Raw genomic sequence first — 5,227 nt, 5'->3', positions numbered from 1 at the left:
ACCAAAGCGGTGAAGATTATTTTAGTTATAAAAACTTAAAGACGGTGAAAGCTTCCTCCAATAGAAATAATCTTGGGCGGTGGATTTTACATTATAAAATTCATAATATCTTAACCACGAAGATACAATGATTTCACCCGAATATTTAAACTCAATAAACACCACCTCATGCATGCTTCACACTACATGCATACACGTATGAATTATATATCTCATGTTATCTTTTCACAATATGCATGATATCATGTTCATATTTCACATAAATGTTTCATGCATTTCTACTTAAATATGTACATTTCACATAATCCACATAATAAACATATATAATTTACCTCAACCCAGGTTGTCTCAGACCCGGTTATAAAACATCAGTTATATGGATCTGCCTGAGCAAACTATCGTTGATGGTATTGTTGTGCCTGCTTCTAAGATAAAGAAAGATCCACAGTACTACACTGAAACTGAGAAAGAAACAATCCTCATTGATTAGAAAGCTTTGAATTATATGTTAATGGCCATTTCAAACGAACTTTTTAACAGAGTTGACAGCAAAGGCTCAGCAAAAGAGTTATGGGATGAGTTGGAAAACCAGATGTTAGGAAGTGAAAGTCAATTCAGATTCAAATGAATCAGTACATCAGTGCTTGTGAAGGATTCAGGGCTCGTGAGAATGAAACCATCATAGAATCCTAAAGCAAATTCAATGTAATTCTGAATGACTTGAGGAGGAAAAGTATTCAGAAATCCATGTCTGAAATCAATTACAAGTTTTTGAAGAATTTAAGGTCAGAGTGAAACTCTCTTGTAGTAAATCTGCAAATGAACAAGAACATGTCGAAAGAGAGTTGATGATTGAGAAGAAGAAGGTGGCTGACTCCTTAGATCTTCTATTAGGGAAGCAAGCAAAAAGAGAAAATCAGAAGAAAAGACTGAGAGTGAATCAACTGAAGATTCCTCTACTGACTCAGATGATGACATCACGAAGTTCTCTAAGAAACTTGCTTTGCTGACACAGAAGTTCCAAAAGAGGTTTGGGAAAAAGAAGAAGTTTGTGAAGTTTGATAAGAGCAAGGGAAAGGAGGTCAAGCGTGGAAAGTTTTTGAAAGCCAGATACCAGAGCGATGGTAAAGCTGAAGAAAGAAGATGTTATAATTGTGGAAAACCTGGTCATTACATCAAAGATTGCCGGTTCAAGAAATTCAAATATTCAAACTACTACCTCAAGAAGGCAAATCTGGCAAAAGCCCTTGAGGACGGCAAGGCTTTGGTGGCTGAAGAAGAAAGCTAGCTTATGGACTCGTTAGATGATGAAGCTGCTCATTTTACCCAAGTAAACATGTGTTTAATGGCAACAACTGAAGCTGAAGGCTTATCATCTGAGAACGAGAATGAGGTAAATTCCTTAAATATTGAACTTATGAAGGAAATCGAAAACATGAACGCAGAATTTAAAATTTTAAAAGATAGACTGAAAGGTGAAAGGAATTTAATACTGAAATTTAGAGAAGGAAGTTGTGGCTATAAATGCTTAAGTGAGGGTTTATGAGAAGAAAAAGAAATTCTAAAATTCGAAAAGACAAAGCTTGAAAATGAATTTATGTTGCTTAAAAAGAAATTGAGTGAAGTTAAGTGTGAGCGTGATAATATTCAGTTAAAATTTGACGTTATTTTTGCGGAAAGATTAAAGCTTTATGATAAAAGAAAACAGTAAGATATTATTTAAAAAAGAGGCCAGTCTGAGCAAACGATGAAAATTTTGACAAAGAACCCATATGATATTCGTTTTTATAATCCTCAAATGGGTTTGGGTTATACAGAAAATGGAACTTTGAAAAAAGCCCCTCAATCTTTAAATGATTTTGACAAAAGGGGGTTGGCAAAATTTGCAATTCCTAATGTGAAGGAAATCTTTGTCAAATGTGAAAATGAATCACCTATTTTTGATAAAGATGATAATGATAAAACTGATGAAGATTATTCTGGAAAGCTAAATTTTAAAATCAGTTGGAATGAAATATGATGATCTTAACTCGAGTTATGAAACTAGAGAAATCATATTTTCCAATATTGAACTTAATTCGGTATATGCAACTGAAAGTACTCAAAATCAAACTTCATCTGTTTTTGAATAATCTGAAAAGAATTCTGAAAAACTTTCCGAATTTATTGAATCCATGACTCTTGAATCGTTAGAAAACCTTTTAAATGAGTATGATTCTAATTCGGAAACAAAGGTGATTTATGATTCAGACAAGGCGGAAGAAAGTACTGATCAGGATGGGAAAGTTTATTCAAATTCTGAATTTGATCTAAATTTTTAAAAGATTTTTGATCTTGAAGAAGAACTTCGTGCTGAAAAAGATTTACAAGTTAAAGCTGAAAATGATTGTATGTCCAATTTGAAAGTAAAATTTCTGAATTAACCTTGGTTGTTGTCTGTAAAGATAATTTGCTTGCGTCCAATTTGGAAAAGATTTCTGGTTTGGAAAAAGAGTTAAGTTCGTGTTTTGTTGATAGAACTCATCTTATGAGTAAAATCATTTAGCTTGAGAAAATTCTCAAAACATCTTCAAGACCATTTGTTAAAAATTCAGAAGTTGTTCAAACTGTCTCTAAATAAAAAACAATTGTTATTGAAAATTAATCTTTCTGAAAGCAAGTTTGAGAAAGAAGAGCCTCTAAGTCTAAATCTGAAAATATTTCTAAGGCTGCTCCTAAAATTGTCAAATATGTTCAAAATGCAAAATCTGTTAAATTTGAATCTTTATTTGCGAAGCGCTCGACTAACACAAAATATTTTTCTGTCGCAAAACTTTTAAATATTGGAAGTGGAAGTCTTAGCAGAAGATTGATAAAAATGTTTTGAATAATTCATCTTCTGTAAAGAATTTTTCAGTGAATAAGATAGTTACAATTGTAAATTTGTGAATTCAAAATGTAATATGGATGCTGATCTTGAGAATGTGAAAAAAAAATTCTCATCCGGATCTTATATCTATTGCTAAGCGTCATATACATTGCAATTATTGTAGGTCAAACTCCCTTGCAGTTAATTCCGGATGCAAAAAGTCTTTAGGAATTTCCGATTCTAAAACAAAGACCCCGCTCAAAGCAAAAGCTTTCAATGGTCCTCCTAATATGAAAAAAGAAAAGTTCTTTCACGAAAAATGTTTCAAAATCGAAAAAGGAGTATCCATATTTTATTGATGTTAGCTTTGTTTGGAAATGGGTTCTTAAAGCTAAATATGAATGGCACGCTAAATCTTTATCTTCTAATGTAATTTTTAACCCAAAAGGACCCATTTGGAAATGGATACCTAAATCTCCGTGATTGTTTTTGCAGGACTGTCATGTGTCGTTTAATAGACTCAGGATGTTCAAGACACATGACAGGACACATGAACCTTCTATCTGATTTTAAAGAAAAGCTTGGTGGAACAGTCACATTTGGAAATAATGAAATGGGATTTTTGCATGAAAACGACACATTGTCAAACGACATTGTCACGATTAAGAAAGTTTTCTATGTTGAGGGTTAAAAGCACAATCTGTTAAGCATTAGTCATTTATATGATAATGTGATGTAAAATTCTATGAATGGTTGTGCGATTTTTGATTATGAAGGGATAGAGGTGATAAGAGCTGAACGCTATGATAATCTTTCTGCAATTAATTTTCCAACTATAACTGCTTCTATGCTTGTTTTCTTAATCGCTAAAGCATCAAAAGAAGACAGTTGGACATGGCATAAAAGATTATCTCATCATAACTTCAGAGATATCAATCGGCTTGTAAGTAGTGATTTTGTCATTGGTCTACCTGAACTTAGATTTGATAAGAATTTACTATGTTCGGCATGTGAAATGGGAAAGATTACAAGATCTTTACATAAAGCAAAATCTACTTCATCTTGTAAATCTCCTCTTGAAATGATTCACATGGACTTCTGTGGACCAATGCGTACTTAATCGTTTGGAGGTAAAAAAAAGTATATCTTGATGATGGTTTCTGAGAGCTAAATCTGATGCGCTTCTTTTATCAAGCGTATTCAAGTTCTTCTACAACTTCAAGTACAAAAGCTTCGAAGTGACACCGACACTGAATTCACAAACTAGACCCTTAAAAGTTTTCTTCAAACTGTTGGGATTTATCATAAATCTTCTGCTGTTCGAACTCCGCAAAAAAAAAATGGAGTTGTTCAAAGACGAAACAGAGCATTAGTCGAGGCTTCTCGGACTATATTGGCTTACTCAGGTCTACCTCTGTATTTGTAGGCTGAAGCAGTGTCTACCGCCTGTTTCACACAGAATAGAACGATCATCATCAAGCGCTTTAATAAAACTGCTTATGAGTTAATAAATAAAAGAAAGCCTAATGTAAAAAAAAAAATCATGTTTTTGGATGCAGATGCTTTGTTCTTAACGATCGAGACAATCGTAGGAAGTTCGATAAGAAGGCTACTTTATTGGTTACTCGTTAAAGTCTAAAGCCTTCTGAATCTACATCAAGTCATCTAAGATTATCATAGAAAGCATCAATGTCAGATTTGATGAATCTTTGATTTCTAAACAAATCAGTTTAGGACTCAAGCTACAACAGTTAGCTTCTACACAAAGCAGTGTAGAACCTTTACCAAATACGATACATAATTCTGATTCTTCTACTATAAAATCAAATTTAGATTCTTTATTCAAAGACGGATTTGATCTCAATTGGAACATTCTTGCAGAGTACAAGATATCTAATCTACCCAAGTTGAATGAACTAGTTGTCCCGATTTCTCATGTTACTCAACTTTCTGGAATATCTGAAGTTGGTTGTTCAACATCAAATGCTTTGTGATAATCAATCGGCATATCTGAACGGTATTCTTCAAGAAGAAGTCTATGTGAGTCATCATGAATGTTCTGTTGATCCACACAAACCGGATCATGTCTATGTTCTAGATAAAGCTTTATATGGTTTGAAACAAGCTCCTAGGGCATCGTATGAGACTCCAACTCAATTCCTGTTGAAATCTGGTTTCAAGAAAGGTACGATAGATACTACGTTATTTGTGATAATCGGGTCTTGGTTATCACCCGAGGTAATTAATACATGATTATTTGTTATATGATTATGTGACAACATGATAAACTGATATATTTGATCATGCGAGTATGTGAAATTTTATGCATAAAGTAAATAGGTATGGCAAAATGTGTTAACATGCATGAGTTTAGATATG

The sequence above is a fragment of the Cynara cardunculus genome (genome assembly GCF_001531365.2).
Source record: "Cynara cardunculus var. scolymus isolate 2C chromosome LG 1, CcrdV1, whole genome shotgun sequence".
NCBI lineage: Eukaryota > Viridiplantae > Streptophyta > Magnoliopsida > Asterales > Asteraceae > Cynara > Cynara cardunculus.
Note: the sequence above shows the minus strand (reverse complement) of the source record.